General features: G+C 41.9%; 2 protein-coding genes across 3 annotated transcripts in view; one reads left to right on the forward strand and one right to left on the reverse strand.

Annotated features, from left to right (window-relative positions):
* hhatlb (hedgehog acyltransferase like, b) overlaps positions 1-6,277 on the reverse strand; it is a 43,250-nt gene extending 36,973 nt beyond the window's left edge. The window contains exon 1 of one of the 2 annotated variants that reach the window (XM_029755071.1): positions 6,054-6,277. The gene's annotated coding sequence lies outside the window, so the exon portion shown is untranslated. The remainder of the gene's footprint in view (positions 1-6,053) is intronic. The other variant, XM_029755070.1, reaches the window with a different exon arrangement.
* Positions 6,278-14,243: 7,966 nt separating this feature from the next.
* The window catches only part of vill (villin-like), a 58,488-nt gene continuing 55,986 nt past the window's right edge, over positions 14,244-16,745 (forward strand). Inside the window, exon 1 of the mRNA XM_029755072.1 lies at positions 14,244-14,393. The gene's annotated coding sequence lies outside the window, so the exon portion shown is untranslated. The remainder of the gene's footprint in view (positions 14,394-16,745) is intronic.

The raw sequence follows: 16,745 nt of genomic DNA on the forward strand, positions 1-16,745 counted from the left end.
ACTGTAGAGTGTAAAGCTGTATTTGCTTATTTCCAAGCTTTCCTTTCGAGTGGATGTGAGAGATACCCAACCATGGCTGTGTGAGTTAGTGACAGAGTCACGGTTGTTGCATTTAGTAAGATCTATTCCGGAAGCCTTTTACAAGTCACTGTCTAAGTGACTGGGTTTCAATTAAAAGTTAACCCTTTATCACCACATATTAGACATGGCATAAGGCCTTTAGTTATGGACTAGTTATCATCAGCCTTTAGTTATGGACTAGTTATCATCAGGCTTTAGTTATGGACTAGTTATCCTCAGTCTTTAGTTATGGACTAGTTATCATCAGGCTTTAATTATGGACTAGTTATCATCAGACTTTAGTTATGGACTAGTTATCCTCAGTCTTTAGTTATGGACTAGTTATCATCAGCCTTTAGTTATGGACTAGTTATCCTCAGCCTTTAGTTATGGACTAGTTATCATCAGTCTTTAGTTATGGACTAGTTGGTTATCCTCAGTCTTTAGATATGGACTAGTTATACTCAGCCTTTAGTTATGGACTAGTTGGTTATCCTCAGCCTTTAGTTATGGACTAGTTGGTTATCCTCAGTCTTTAGTTATGGACTAGTTGGTTATCCCCAGTCTTTAGTTATGGACTAGTTATCATCAGTCTTTAGTTATGGACTAGTTATCATCAGCCTTTAGTTATGGACTAGTTATCATCAGTCTTTAGTTATGGACTAGTTATCATCAGTCTTTAGTTATGGACTAGTTATGGACTAGTTATCATCAGTCTTTAGTTATGGACTAGTTATGGACTAGTTATCCTCAGTCTTTAGTTATGGACTAGTTATCATCAGCCTTTAGTTATGGACTAGTTATCCCTCAGCCTTTAGTTATGGACTAGTTATCCTCAGTCTTTAGTTATGGACTAGTTATCCTCAGTCTTTAGTTATGGACTAGTTATCATCAGCCTTTAGTTATGGACTAGTTATCCCTCAGCCTTTAGTTATGGACTAGTTATCCTCAGCCTTTAGTTATGGACTAGTTATCCTCAGTCTTTAGTTATGGACTAGTTATCATCAGCCTTTAGTTATGGACTAGTTATCCTCAGTCTTTAGTTGTGGACTAGTTATATCCTCAGCCTTTAGTTATGGACTAGTTATCCTCAGTCTTTAGTTATGGACTAGTTACCCTCAGCCTTAGTTATGGACTAGTTGGTTATCCTCAGTCTTTAGTTATGGACTAGTTGGTTATCCTCAGCCTTTAGTTATGGACTAGTTATCCTCAGTCTTTAGTTATGGACTAGTTGGTTATCCTCAGTCTTTAGTTATGGACTAGTTATCCTCAGTCTTTAGTTATGGACTAGTTATCCTCAGTCTTTAGTTATGGACTAGTTGTCCTCAGCCTTTAGTTATGGACTAGTTATCCTCAGCCTTTAGTTATGGACTAGTTGTTTATCCTCAGTCTTTAGTTATGGACTAGTTATCCTCAGTCTTTAGTTATGGACTAGTTGGTTATCCTCAGTCTTTAGTTATGGACTAGTTATCCTCAGTCTTTAGTTATGGACTAGTTATCCTCAGTCTTTAGTTATGGACTAGTTGGTTATCCTCAGTCTTTAGTTATGGACTAGTTATCATCAGCCTTTAGTTATGGACTAGTTATCATCAGTCTTTAGTTATGGACTAGTTATCCTCAGCCTTTAGTTATGGACTAGTTGGTTATCCTCAGCCTTTAGTTATGGACTAGTTATCATCAGCCTTTAGTTATGGACTAGTTATCATCAGCCTTTAGTTATGGACTAGTTATCATCAGACTTTAGTTATGGACTAGTTATCCTCAGTCTTTAGTTATGGACTAGTTATACTCAGTCTTTAGTTATGGACTAGTTGGTTATCCTCAGTCTTTAGTTATGGACTAGTTATCATCAGCCTTTAGTTATGGACTAGTTATCCTCAGTCTTTAGTTATGGACTAGTTATCATCAGCCTTTAGTTATGGACTAGTTGGTTATCCTCAGTCTTTAGTTATGGACTAGTTATCATCAGTCTTTAGTTATGGACTAGTTATCCTCAGTCTTTAGTTATGGACTAGTTGGTTATCCTCAGCCTTTAGTTATGGACTAGTTATCCTCAGCCTTTAGTTATGGACTAGTTATCATCAGCCTTTAGTTATGGACTAGTTGGTTATCATCAGCCTTTAGTTATGGACTAGTTATCCTCAGTCTTTAGTTATGGACTAGTTATCCTCAGTCTTTAGTTATGGACTAGTTATCCTCAGCCTTTAGTTATGGACTAGTTATCCTCAGCCTTTAGTTATGGACTAGTTATCATCAGCCTTTAGTTATGGACTAGTTATCATCAGCCTTTAGTTATGGACTAGTTATCCTCAGTCTTTAGTTATGGACTAGTTATCATCAGCCTTTAGTTATGGACTAGTTATCCCTCAGCCTTTAGTTATGGACTAGTTATCCTCAGTCTTTAGTTATGGACTAGTTATCATCAGCCTTTAGTTATGGACTAGTTATCATCAGCCTTTAGTTATGGACTAGTTATCCTCAGCCTTTAGTTATGGACTAGTTATCATCAGCCTTTAGTTATGGACTAGTTATCCTCAGTCTTTAGTTATGGACTAGTTATCCTCAGTCTTTAGTTATGGACTAGTTATCATCAGCCTTTAGTTATGGACTACTTATCCTCAGTCTTTAGTTATGGACTAGTTATCATCAGCCTTTAGTTATGGACTAGTTATCCTCAGTCTTTAGTTATGGACTAGTTATCATCAGCCTTTAGTTATGGACTAGTTGGTTATCCTCAGACTTTAGTTATGGACTAGTTATCCTCAGTCTTTAGTTATGGACTAGTTATACTCAGTCTTTAGTTATGGACTAGTTATCATCAGCCTTTAGTTATGGACTACTTATCCTCAGCCTTTAGTTATGGACTAGTTATCCTCAGTCTTTAGTTATGGACTAGTTATCTTCAGTCTTTAGTTATGGACTAGTTATCATCAGCCTTTAGTTATGGACTAGTTATCCTCAGTCTTTAGTTATGGACTAGTTATCAATAGCCTTTAGTTATGGACTAGTTATCCTCAGTCTTTAGTTATGGACTAGTTATCATCAGCCTTTAGTTGTGGACTAGTTGGTTATCCTCAGTCTTTAGTTATGGACTAGTTGGTTATCCTCAGTCTTGAGTTATGGACTAGTTATCCTCAGCCTTTAGTTATGGACTAGTTATCCTCAGTCTTTAGTTATGGACTAGTTACCCTCAGCCTTAGGTATGGACTAGTTGGTTATCCTCAGTCTTTAGTTATGGACTAGTTGGTTATCCTCAGTCTTTAGTTATGAACTAGTTGGTTATCCTCAGTCTTTAGTTATGGACTAGTTGGTTATCCTCAGTCTTTAGTTATGGACTAGTTATCATCAGCCTTTAGTTATGGACTAGTTATCATCAGTCTTTAGTTATGGACTAGTTGGTTATCCTCAGCCTTTAGTTATGGACTAGTTGGTTATCCTCAGTCTTTAGTTATGGACTAGTTATCATCAGCCTTTAGTTATGGACTAGTTATCATCAGTCTTTCGTTATGGACTAGTTATCCTCAGCCTTTAGTTATGGACTAGTTATCCTCAGTCTTTAGTTATGGACTAGTTATCCTCAGTCTTTAGTTATGGACTAGTTATGCTCAGCCTTTATTTATGGACTAGTTATCATCAGCCTTTAGTTATGGACTAGTTATCCTCAGCCTTTAGTTATGGACTAGTTATCATCAGCCTTTAGTTATGGACTAGTTATCCTCAGCCTTTAGTTATGGACTAGTTATCATCAGCCTTTAGTCATGGACTAGTTATCCTCAGTATTTAGTTATGGACTAGTTGGTTATCCTCAGTCTTTAGTTATGGACTAGTTATCCTCAGTCTTTAGTTATGGACTAGTTATCCTCAGTCTTTAGTTATGGACTAGTTATCATCAGCCTTTAGTTATGGACTAGTTGGTTATCCCCAGTCTTTAGTTATGGACTAGTTATCCTCAGTCTTTAGTTATGGACTAGTTGGTTATCCTCAGTCTTTAGTTATGTCCTAGTTATCATCAGCCTTTAGTTATGGACTAGTTATCATCAGCCTTTAGTTATGGACTAGTTAACCTCAGCCTTTAGTTATGGACTAGTTATCCTCAGCCTTTAGTTATCGACTAGTTGGGTATCCCTCAGTCTTTAGTTATGGACTAGTTATCATCAGCCTTTAGTTATGGACTAGTTATCATCAGTCTTTAGTTATGGACTAGTTGGTTATCCTCAGCCTTCAGTTATGGACTAGTTGGTTATCCCTCAGTCTTTAGTTATGGACTAGTTATCCTCAGCCTTTAGTTATGGACTAGTTATCATCAGTCTTTAGTTATGGACTAGTTGGTTATCCTCAGCCTTTAGTTATGGACTAGTTATACTCAGCCTTTAGTTATGGACTAGTTGGTTATCCCTCAGTCTTTAGTTATGGACTAGTTATCCTCAGCCTTTAGTTATGTCCTAGTTATCATCAGCCTTTAGTTATGGACTAGTTATCCTCAGTCTTTAGTTATGGACTAGTTGGTTATCCTCAGCCTTTAGTTATTGACTAGTTATCATCAGCCTTTAGTTATGGACTAGTTATCATCAGTCTTTAGTTATGGACTAGTTGGTTATCCTCAGTCTTTAGTTATGGACTAGTTGGTTATCATCAGCCTTTAGTTATGGACTAGTTGGTTATCCTCAGTCTTTAGTTATGGACTAGTTATCATCAGTCTTTAGTTATGGACTAGTTGGTTATCATCAGCCTTTAGTTATGGACTAGTTATCATCAGTCTTTAGTTATGGACTAGTTGGTTATCCTCAGCCTTTAGTTATGGACTAGTTATCATCAGCCTTTAGTTATGGACTAGTTATCCTCAGCCTTTAGTTATGGACTAGTTGGTTATCCTCAGTCTTTAGTTATGGACTAGTTTTCCTCAACATTGTGGTCTAAAAATCCAGGATCAAGGGCCACATCATATCAACAAGTCAAAAAACACTGGTTTGTGAAGTGATTAGAAATTCCTATCAGAATCCAGCCAAAGAGATTTTTATCACCCACAATCTGCAGTCAGTATTACTGATATGGTAAATGATTTACTGAACCAGTACTCACTAAACCATCTCAACTGGAACAACCATCTCAGTAACGGGTGCAATATGTCCACCTCTTACAGATTGAATTATTTTAGAAAAATGTAAGTTATTTATCTTTGTATAGTAAAAGATCAATAAATCAATCAACGTACATGAGAAAAACATAGATATTAAAACAAACTATTCTAAAAAAAACAACCTGCAACAAAGCATGCTGGGAAAAATGATAATACAGCCTCTTCCACATCTTTTTCACACTTAGAAAGTTCATGAAAATGAACTCGATACAGTCAAGTAAAAACAACAACATGCGATTAAAACTATTTATTGAATCAAATGTCCTGATCAGTTGTGCTGAAATGTAGATAAGGTGACAGACATTCATAACACTGATCTGAAGAAGAAAAAAAGCCATGGAGAGTCACATACATCTCTAATGACTAAATACTCTAAACAGGACAATGTGAAAGTAAACACTAATGTTTAAAATGTGAATAGTTATCAGATATAGGTGTTCTCCTGGTAGGAAACAGACTGGAAGACCTGACTACCATGTTTAATCCAGCCTTCTAAACACCTGTGTTTATGAGAACACCTATTGGCTAATATAAAGGCTTTATCTTTAAGTTTTAAACACTGATATTTAGGTTATGAACGTGTTTCCAGTGTAGCCCATTGTATTAGCCGAAGGGACATTGACTATTGACCAGTTTTAGTCGACTTAATACTTTTATTAGGCTACTTTATTCTGCTTGCTAGGAATAATAGCCTACACTGCATTAAACATGCACATTTGATCTCCATAATGAAAACTATTGCCGCTATTAAAAAATCACTTCTCTGTGATGTTAGCTGGTTAAATGTCACATGGTCATGCACTGCAATTTGTAACCTTATTGCGCTTATAATAGCAACACCTGCTGCGGTACTGACCTTGAGGAGGCAAAGTAGCTGTAACCCCAAAACAAGTCAACAAAGTAAATGCAATTCCCCCTTTAAACGAAATAAAAAGACAAAATGGAAAATCAAAGGAGGGGTGGGGGTGGGGTGGGGAAGAAAGCAGTCTAGGTCATCGGCAGTGTTGTTACCGGTCCAGTGGTGTGGTCAGCATGCGGGACTTCTGACTCCCGGGGAGAGAGCTGCCAACAATTAAAGGTGCGCCTGGATTTATTTAGTTCTCAGAGGGGGCGGACCCGTTATAGTAGCCCGTCACAACAAAATATAGCGGTAACTGTAGATCACCGTTATATGTGTTGGCCTGTCATATCTCTCCTTTAACTAGTATTATCTGTCCATTCATCCAGTCATATCTCTCCTTTAACTAGTATTATCTGTCCATTCATCCAGTCATATCTCTCCTTTAACTAGTATTATCTGTCCATTCATCCAGTCATATCTCTCCTTTAACTAGTATTATCTGTCCATTCATCCAGTCATATCTCTCCTTTAACTAGTATTATCTGTCCATTCATCCAGTCATATCTCTCATTTAACTAGTATTATCTGTCCATTCATCCAGTCATATCTCTCCTTTAACTAGTATTATCTGTCCATTCATCCAGTCATATCTCTCCTTTAACTAGTATTATCTGTCCATTCATCCAGTCATATCTCTCCTTTAACTAGTATTATCTGTCCATTCATCCAGTCATATCTCTCCTTTAACTAGTATTATCTGTCCATTCATCCAGTCATATCTCTCATTTAACTAGTATTATCTGTCCATTCATCCAGTCATATCTCTCCTTTAACTAGTATTATCTGTCCATTCATCTCCAGGATGAGCTGAAATAGCGGAGAGGGTCATGGCCAGGATGAGCTGAAACAGGGGAGAGGGGGTCATAGGGGTATCAATGTCAGGATTAAAATGTCTTTGCTTGTTGAATTATCTCAAAATCATTTTCAGAACAATAAATAATTGACTGACGGATGAGGAAATAACTACAGATGAAGCTAACGGTACATCAGCTGTCTTACAGTCCATTACTTTCTATTGATCATCTATTCCAAATCTATTGAGTCTCAACAGAACAATGCAAACCAAAGTTATCTATGCAGCAGGACAGGAGCAGGTGCAAATACCGTTCTGATCTGACAAGACTGTGAACATAATCACTTAAAGGTGAATCAATTATCTTAATTTCAAGTTCTGAACAAGGTGATTTATTTCACACTTTATAAGTAAGCTCTTTCATTTTAGCAGAGTCATGTGGAGACTCATCAGTGTTATTTTCAGGTCTGTTTGGGGAGGGTCTGAACCTGTAGTTCTCTGTGTTGCCAGGTCTGTTTGGGGAGGGTCTGAACCTGTAGTTCTCTGTGTTGCCAGGTCTGTTTGGGGAGGGTCTAAGACTGTAGTTCTCTGTGTTGCCAGGTCTGTTTGGGGAGGGTCTGAACCTGTAGTTCTCTGTGTTGGCTGGTTTGTTTGGGGAGGGTCTGAACCTGTAGTTCTCTGTGTTGCCAGGTCTGTTTTGGAGGGTCTAAGACTGTAGTTCTCTGTGTTGCCAGGTCTGTTTGGGGAGGGTCTGAACCTCTAGTTCTCTGTGTTGCCAGGTCTGTTTGGGGAGGGTCTAAGACTGTAGTTCTCTGTGTTACCAGGTCTGTTTGGGAGGGTCTGAACCTGTAGTTCTCTGTGTTGCCAGGTCTGTTTGGGGAGGGTCTAAGACTGTAGTTCTCTGTGTTGCCAGGTCTGTTTGGGGAGGGTCTAAGACTGTAGTTCTCTGTGTTGCCAGGTCTGTTTGGGGAGGGTCTTAACCTGTAGTTCTCTGTGTTGCCAGGTTTGTTTGGGGAGGGTCTGAGTCTGTAGTTCTCTGTGTTGCCAGGTCTGTTTGGGAGGGTCTGAACCTGTAGTCATTTTGGGCTGGGACCAAAGCCATGTCTTACATTACAGCTTTATCAATACCGTGTTACATTATAGCTTTATCAATACAGTGTTACAATACAGCAATACAATACAGAAATACAGCCTTATCAATACAGTGTTACAATACAGCTGTATCAATACAGTGTTACAATACAGCCTTATCAATACAGTGTTACAATACAGCCGTATCAATACCGTGTTACATTATAGCCTTATCAATACAGTGTTACAATACAGCCGTATCAATACAGTGTTACAATACAGCGTTATCAATACAGTGTTACAATACAACCTTATCAATACAGTTATAATAATGCTATACAGCCTGATCAATGCAGTGTTACAATACACCAAAACAGGCCTATCAATAGTGTTACAATCTAGCTTTATCAATACAGTCTTATCAATACAGTGTTACAATACAACATTACAGCCTTATCAATAGAGCCTTATCAACACAGTCTTACAGTACAGTATTATCATTACAGCATCACCAATACAGTGTTGCAATACAGCCTCATAAATACCGTGTTACATTATAGCTTTATCAATACAGTGTTACAATACATCCTCATCAATACAGTGTTACAATACATCCTCATCAATACAGTGTTACAATACAGCCTTATCAATACAGTGTTGCAATACATCCTCATCAATACAGTGTTGCAATACATCCTCATCAATACAGTGTTACAATACATCCTCATCAATACAGTGTTACAATACATCCTCATCAATACAGTGTTACAATACAGCCTCATCAATACAGTGTTACAATACATCCTCATCAATACAGTGTTACAATACAGCCTTATCAATACAGTGTTGCAATACATCCTCATCAATACAGTGTTACAATACAGCCTTATCAATACAGTGTTACAATACAGCCTCATCAATACAGTGTTACAATACAGCCTTATCAATACAGTGTTACAATACAGCCTTATCAATACAGTGTTGCAATACATCCTCATCAATACAGTGTTACAATACAGCCTTATCAATACAGTGTTACAATACAGCCTCATCAATACAGTGTTACAATACAGCAATACAGCCTTATCAAGACAGTGTTACAATACAGCAATACAGCCTTATCAATACAGTGTTACAATACAGCAATACAGCCTTATCAATACAGTGGACTTCAGGAAACAGCAGAGGGAGCACCCCCCCATCCACATCGACGGGACAGTAGTGGAGAAGGTGGAAAGTTTTAAGTTCCTCGGTGTACACATCACGGACAAACTGAAATGGTCCACTCACACAGACAGCGTGGTGAAGAAGGCGCAACAGCACCTCTTCAACCTCAGGAGGCTGAAGAAATTTGGCTTATTGCCTAAAACCCTCACAAACTTTTACAGATGCAGAATCGAGAGCATCCTGTTAGGCTGTATCACCGCCTGGTACGGCAACTGCTCCGCCCACAACCGTAAGGCTCTCCAGAGGGTAGTGAGGTCTGCACAACGCATCACCGGGTGCAAACTACCTGCCCTCCAGGACACCTACACCACCCGATGTCACAGGAAGGCCAAAAAGATCATCAAGGACAACAACCACCCGAGCCACTGCCTGTTCACCCCGCTATCATCCAGAAGGCGAGGTCAGTACAGGTGCATCAAAGCTGGGACAGAGAGACTGAAAAACAGCTTCTATCTCAAGGCCATCAGACTGTTAAACAGCCATCACTAACACAGAGAGTTTGCTGCCCACATAGAGACTCAAATCATTGGCCACTTTAACATATAGATCACTAGTCACTTTAAATAATTCAACTTTTATAATCTTTACATGTCTTACATACTCATCTCATATGTATATACTGTATTTTATACCATCTATTGCATCTTGCATATGCCGCTCGGTCATCGCTCATCCATATTGTCATGTTGTGTTGCTACCATGTTGTTGTTATGTTGTGTTGCTACCATGCTGTGTTGTCATGTGTTGCTGCCTTGCTATGTTGTTGTCTTTAGATTTGTGTGTATCTGGTAGTTGTTGTGAAATTGGTAGATTACTTGTTAGATATTACTGCATGGTCGGAACTAGAAGCACAAGCATTTCGTTACACTCGCATTAACATCTGCTAACCATGTGTATGTGACCAATACCATTTGATTTGATTTGAGATATGGCTATTATATTGTGATCACCACATTCTATGGTTTTGGATACTGCTTTAAAGTACATTTCTGCTGCTATAGTAAATATGTGATCAATACATGTTGATGATTTCATTCCTGTACTGTTTGTAACTACCCTGGTAGGTTGACTGACAACCTGAACCAGGTTGCAGGCACTGGTAACAGTTTGAAGTTTTTTCTTGGAGTGGACAGCTTGATGAGAGCCAGTCAATATTTAAATCAGCCAGAAAACATACTTCTCTGTTGATATCACATACATTATCAAGCATTTCACACATGTTATCCAGATACTGACTGTTAAAACATGGTGGTCTCTAGCAGCTTCCCACCAGAATGGGCTTTAGGTGAGGCAGCTTAACCTGTAGCCATATTACTTCAACTGTATTTAACATGAGATCTTCTCTAAGCTTTACAGGAATGTGGTTCTGAATATAAACAGCAACACCTCCACCAGGCAGGCTCAGGGTCAGGTTCAGGGGCAGGCAGAGTGGTCAGGCTAGAGGGTACAGGGTCGGGATAGGAAAGGGTCAAAAACCAGGAGGATGAGAAAAGAGAGACTGGGGAAAAGCAGGAGCTGAGACAAAAACGCTGGTTGACAACCCCCACTCCGACATCCGAAGCATCGGCCTCCACCACAAACTGACGAGATGGGTCAGGATGAACCAGGATGGGAGGTGTGGTGTAGCAATGTTTGAGGTCCCGGAATGCCCGGTCAGCAACTGGACACCACATGAACGGAACCTTGGACAAGGTGAGTGCTGACAGGGGGAAGCCAGGGTGCTGTAACCCCGGATAAAGCGGCGATAGAAGTTGACGAACCCAAGGAAACATTGCAGCTGCACCCTGGATGTAGGCTGAGGCCAATCCATCTCGGCTCTCACCTTCCTGGGATCCATCTGGACACTCCCAACAGAGATGATGTAACCCAGAAAGGGGATGGTGGAACTCGCACTTCTCTGCCTTCACAAACAGCTGATTCTCCAGAAGGAGTTGAAGGACCTGCCGGACATGGAGCAGGTGTTCTTGAAAGGAACGGGAGAAGACGAGGATGTCATCAATGTAGACGAAGACGAACAGGTTCAACATGTCATGGAGGACATCATTTACCAGAGCCTGGAACACAGCAGGGGCGTTGGTGAGGCCAAAGGGCATGACCAGATACTCGTTGTGGCCATGTTGAAGACGGTCTTCCACTCGTCCCCCTCTCGTATCCGCACCAGGTGGTAGGTGTTCCATAAATCTAACTTGGAAAACACAGTGGCCCCTGGAGCGGCTCGAAGGCCGAGGAGATTAGTTGGTTAGGCTGGCGGTTAGGCTGAAGGCTGGGAAGTGGAGTCAACAGGCTGGCGGTTAGGCTGAAGGCTGGGAAGTGTAGTCAACAGGCAGGTGGTTAGGCTGAAGGCTGGGAAGTGTAGTCAACAGGCTGGTGGTTAGACTGAAGGCTGGGAAGTGTAGTCAACAGGCTGGTGGTTAGGCTGAAGGCTGGGCTGGTGGTGGCTAGCCTGGTTTTAGGCTGAAGGCTGGGCTGGTGGTTAGTCTGAAGGCTGGGAAGTGGAGTCAACAGGCTGGTGGTTAGACTGAAGGCTGGGAAGTGTAGTCAACAGGCTGGTGGTTAGGCTGAAGGCTGGGAAGTGTAATCAAGAGGCTGGTGGTTAGTCTGAAGGCTGGGAAGTGTAGTCAACAGGCAGGTGGTTAGGCTGAAGGCTGGGAAGTGGAGTCAACAGGCTGGTGGTTAGGCTGAAGGCTGGGAAGTGTAGTCAACAGGCTGGTGGTTAGGCTGAAGGCTGGGAAGTGGAGTCAACAGGCTGGTGGTTAGTCTGAAGGCTGGGCTGGTGGTGGCTAGTCTGGTGTTAAGGCTGGGCTGGTGGTGGCCTCACATGTATTCTAGTGGTATTGTTGGTGCAGGGCGTGACAGTGACGCAGGGAGAGGGAGAGGGAGAGAGCTAGAGATTGGGAGGGAGGGAGAAAGAAAGAGAGGGAGAGGTAGGTAGGTACTGTAGGTAGGGAGGGAGGTAGAAAGAGAGAGAGGTACTGTAGGTAGGTAGGTAGGTAGGTAGGTAGGTAGGTAGGTAGGTAGGTAGGTAGGCAGGTAGGTAGGTAGGTAGGTAGGTAGGTAGGTAGGTAGGTAGGTAGGTAGGTAGGTAGGTAGGTAGGTAGGTAGGTAGGTAGGTAGGTAGGTAGGTAGGTAGGTAGGTAGGTAGAAGGAAGTAGAGGTAGGGAGTGAGGGAGGTAGAAAGAGAGATGTACTGTAGGTAGGTAAGAAGGTGGGGAGGTAGGTAGGTAGGTAGGTAGGTAGGTACAGTTGAAGTTGGAAGTTTACATTCACTTATGTTGGAGTCGTTAAAACTAGTTTTTCAACCACTCCACAAATTTCTTGTTAACAAACTATAGTTTTGGCAAGTCGGTTAGGACATCTACTTTGGCATAACACAAGTAATTTTTATAACAATTGTTGACAGAAAGATTATTTCACTTATAATTCACTGTATCACAATTCCAGTGGGTCAGAAGTTTACATACACTAAATTGACTGTGCCTTTAAACAGCTTGGAAAATTCCAGAAAATGATGTCATGGCTTCAGAAGCTTCTGAGGCTAATTGACATCATTTGAGTCAATTGGAGGTGTACCTGTGGATGTGTTTCAAGGCCTACCTTCAAACTCAGTGCCTCTTTGCTTGACATCATGGGAAAATCAAAAGAAATCAGCCAAGATCTCAGAAAAAAAACTGTAGACCTCCACAAGTCTGGTTCATCCTTGGGAGCAATTTCCAAATGCCTGAAGGTACCACGTTCATTTGTACAAACAATAGTACGCAAGTATAAACACCATGGGACCACGCAGCCGTCATACCGCTCAGGAAGGAGACGCGTTTTGTCTCCTAGAGATGAACGTCTTTGATTTGCACTTTTCGAACCAATCTCAGAACAACAGCAAAGGACCTTGTGAAGATGCTGGAGGAAACCGGTACAAAAGTATCTATATCCACAGTAAAACGAGTCCTATATCTACATAACCTGAAAGGCCATAAAAAAACAGACTACAGTTTGCAACTGCACATGGGGACAAAGATCGTACTTTTTGAAGAAATGTCCTCTGGTCTGATGGGACTAAAATAGAACTGTTTGGCCATAATGACCATCGTTATGTATGGAGGAAGAAGGGGGACGCTTGCAAGCCGAAGAACACCATCCCAACCGTGAAGCACGGGGGTGGCAGCATCATGTTGTGGGGGTGCTTTGCTGCAGGAGGGACTGGTGCACTTCACAAAATAGATGGCATCATGAGGACGGAAAATTAGGTGGATATATTGAAGCAACATCCCAAGACATCAGTCAGGAAGTTAAAGCTTGGTCGCAAATGGGTCTTCCGAATGGACAATGACCCCAAACATACTTCCAAAGTTGTGGCAAAATGGCTTAAGGACAACAAAGTCAAGGTATTGGAGTGGCCCTGACCTCAATCCCGTAGAAAATGTGTGGGCAGAACTGAAAAAGTGTGTGCGAGCAAGGAGGCCTACAAACCTGACTCAGTTACACCAGCTCTGTCAGGAGTAATGGGCCAAAATTCACCCAACTTATTGTGGGAAGCTTGTGGAAGGCTACCCAAAACGTTTGACCCAAGTTAAACAATTTAAAGGCAATGCTACCAAATACTAATTTAGTGTATGTAAACTTCTGACCCACTGGGAATGTGATGAAAGAAAAACAATGCTTTAATAAATCATTCTCTCTACTATTATTCTGACATTTCACATTCTTAAAATAAAGTGTGATCTTAACTGACCTAAGACAGGGAATTTTTGCCAGGATTAAATATCAGGAATTGTGAAATACTGAGTTTAAATGTATTTGCTAAGGTGTATGTAAACTTCCGACTTCAACTGTAGGTATGTAGATAGGTAGGTAGGTAGGAAGGAAGGAAGGAAGGGTAGGTAGGTAGGTAGGTAGGTAGGAAGGAAGGAAGGGTAGGTAGGTAGTGAGGGATAGTAGGTGTGTTCAGAACAGTGGGTGGAGAGGACAGACATAAACACACCCTACCTTACTGACGCGACCACACACACGTACATACACACAGACACACACAGACACATACACACATAAACACACACACATACACCTTGACGGCCACACACACTCATCCTCACACAGAGGGAGAGAGAGGAGTAGGTCGTATAGTTCTCAGTCAGAGTTGTATCCAGACCACAGGAGATATCACTGCTTCTCTTATTCCTGGACCATCCTGTATCACTCACCTGCCATAGGTAAGATTCATACAGTATGGTAGTTATTTCATCAAAGACAGTGTTATTCTTTCACTACTGTTAAATCAGTCCGTTTTCATGTTGAGATTGATAAGGTTCATATATTTTGCTCTTTCTGTCATTGCTGTTACATGGATTGTTACAGGTATTGTCCACTGTGAAGTTCATTCTCTGTGAACTGGCACATAAAGCTTTCTTTGTGATTTAGCCAGGGAGTTGGAAGTATATTGTGAGGTAGTTCTATGTACTTAGTAAGGTGTGCACTCTGACCATTGTCTGATAATAATAGTGCTTAATAGATATGGAACCAGTTTTTCCATCAGCAGTAGGCCATGGGTTAGGGTTAGGAGGGTTAGGAGGGTTAGGGTTAGGGTTAGGAGGGTCAGGGTTAGGGTTAGGAAGGTTAGGGTTAGGGTTAGTAGGGTTAGGGTTAGGAGGGTTAGGAGGGTTAGGGTTAGTAGGGTTAGGGTTAGGAGGGTTAGGGTTAGGGTTAGGAGGGTTAGGGTTAGGAGGGTTAGGGTTAGGAGGGTAAGGGTTAGGGTTAGGGTTAGGAGGGTTAGGGTTAGGAGGGTTAGGAGGGTTAGGAGGGTTAGGAGGGTTAGGGTTAGGAGGGATTAGGAGGGTTAGGAGGGTTAGGAAGGGTTAGGGTTAGGAGGGTTAGTGTTAGGGTTAGGATGGTTAGGGTTAGGGTTAGAGTTAGGAGGGTTAGGAAGGGTTAGGAGGGTTAGGAAGGGTTAGGAGGGGCTGGGAAGGGTTAGGAGGGATTAGGAAGAGTTAGGAGGGGCTGGGAGGGTTTAGGAAGTGTTAGGAAGGGTTAGGAGGTGTTAGGAAGGGTTAGGAGGGATTAGGAAGTGTTAGGAAGGGTTAGGAGGTGTTAGGAGGGGCTGGGAGGGTTTAGGAAGTGTTAGGAAGGGTTAGGAGGTGTTAGGAAGGGTTAGGAGGGTTAGGAAGGGTTAGGAAGGGTTAGGAGGGGTTAGGAGGGGTTAGGTGGGGTTAGGAGGGTTTAGGAGGGTTTAGGAAGGGAAGGGTTTGGAGGGGTTAGGAGGTGTAATGAGGGGTTAGGAGGGGTTAGGAGGGTTTAGGAGGGTTTAGGAAGGGAAGGGTTAGGAGGGGTTATGAAGGGTTAGGAGGGGTTAGGTGGGGTTAGGAGGGTTTAGGAAGGGTTAGGAAGAGCTAGGAGAGTTTAGGATATGTTAGTAGGGGCTGGGAAGGGTTAAGAGGGGTAGGACAGGTTAGGAGCATTTAGGAAGGGTTAGGAGGGGTTAAGAGGTGTAATGAGGGGTTAGGAGGGTTAGGAGGGTTTAGGAAGGGAAGGGTTTGGAGGGGTTAGGAGGGGATAGGAGGGGTTAGGAGGGTTAGGAGGTGTAATGAGGGGTTAGGAGGGGATAGGAAGGGTTAGGAGGGGTTAGGAGGGTTTAGGAAGGGAAGGGTTAGGAGGGGTTAGGAGGTGTAATGAGGGGTTAGGAGGGGTTAGGTGGGGTTAGGAGGGGTTAGGAGGGTTTAGGAAGGGAAGGGTTAGGAGGGGTTAGGAGGTGTAATGAGGGGTTAGGTGGGGTTAGGAGGGTTTAGGAGGGTTTAGGAAGGGAAGGGTTTGGAGGGGTTAGGAGGTGTAATGAGGGGTTAGGAGGGGTTAGGAGGGTTTAGGAGGGTTTAGGAAGGGAAGGGTTTGGAGGGGTTAGGAGGGGATAGGAGGGGTTAGGAGGGTTAGGAGGTGATAGAAGGGTTTGGGGGGGGTTAGGAAGGGTTTAGGAAGGGTTAGGAGGGTTAATGAGGGGTTAGGAAGGGAAGGGTTTGGAGGGGATAGGAAGGATTAGGATGTGTTAGGATGGGTTAGGGCATATGAAGGATTATGATAATGAAGGGTTAGGGTTAGGAACGGTTAGGGCATAGGAAGGATTATGATTAGGAAGGGTTAGGGTTAGGAACGGTTAGGGCATAGGAAGGATTAGGATGTGTTAGGAGAGGTTGTTGCATAGGAAGTGAGAGTTCCTTCAGTGCTGTTTTCATAAGCCTGATCATGACTTTTAAGTATTGCAGTTGTTACTTCTCATGTGACACTAAACTATTGGTGGTTGGAGGTTAGTTAATGAACTTGTTCACAATCTGTTTGTCTGAGGAGAACCTAGAAGCCTGGTAGGACAAGCTGTAGTCATCAGTTGAACTAGCAGTTGGAATTGAACAAAGTCACCTTACGCCAGATATTTCTTCTGATTCCATCACATAGGACCACTAAGCTAGTGCTGCAGTATACTGGGATCATTTTGATACAGTCAACAGACATATAAACAGCACCCTTTTTATGTACTAAAGGAGTTGTCCTTCATATGCCAGTCTGCCAGCAGAGCTGTGTTG

Source organism: Salmo trutta, chromosome 6 (assembly GCF_901001165.1).
Source record: "Salmo trutta chromosome 6, fSalTru1.1, whole genome shotgun sequence".
Classification (NCBI taxonomy): Eukaryota; Metazoa; Chordata; class Actinopteri; order Salmoniformes; family Salmonidae; genus Salmo; species Salmo trutta.